Here is a 622-nt window from a genome sequence, read left to right on the forward strand (position 1 = left end):
AACATTTGTCACAAATTAGCAGAATAAAAATAGTTCTGCAGCACTGTGGAGTATCTGGTATGCAACAAACATAAAAAGATTCCACTGATTAGCCCTGAAGTGGTTTAGCATCTTTCCCAGCTTAGCCTAAGCATATTACAGAATTCACACTGTACTGAAACTATGGGTGAAATGATGTTTCATAGACTTTTTTAATAACCCTAAATAATTTTTTTAAAAATATTTTTATTGATTTTCTTAGAGAAAGAAGGAGAGGGAGAGAAACATTGATGTGAGAAATACTGATCAATTGCCTCCTGCACCCACCCCAATGGGGATGGAACCTGCAACCTGGGTATGTGCCCTGACCAGAAACAAACTGGTAACCTTTTGGTCCACAGGATGATGCCCAACTGAACCACAATAGCCAGGGCTATCCTAAATAATTTTAATAATAAAATACAGCTAGAATTAGATAAATCATAGACAAATGGAAAAATAGTTTAGTCAGCATTTCTATAGTATATTCTAACACCGGCAGCATCCAAACAAGAATATAGCATGTTTAAGAGGGTTCAGTTCATCTATTTTAGGCAGGAACTATGCAGAATGGCAACAGAGATTTAAAGACAAAAGACCCAGA

This window comes from Miniopterus natalensis, chromosome 7, assembly GCF_054644295.1.
Source record: "Miniopterus natalensis isolate mMinNat1 chromosome 7, mMinNat1.hap1, whole genome shotgun sequence".
Classification (NCBI taxonomy): Eukaryota; Metazoa; Chordata; class Mammalia; order Chiroptera; family Miniopteridae; genus Miniopterus; species Miniopterus natalensis.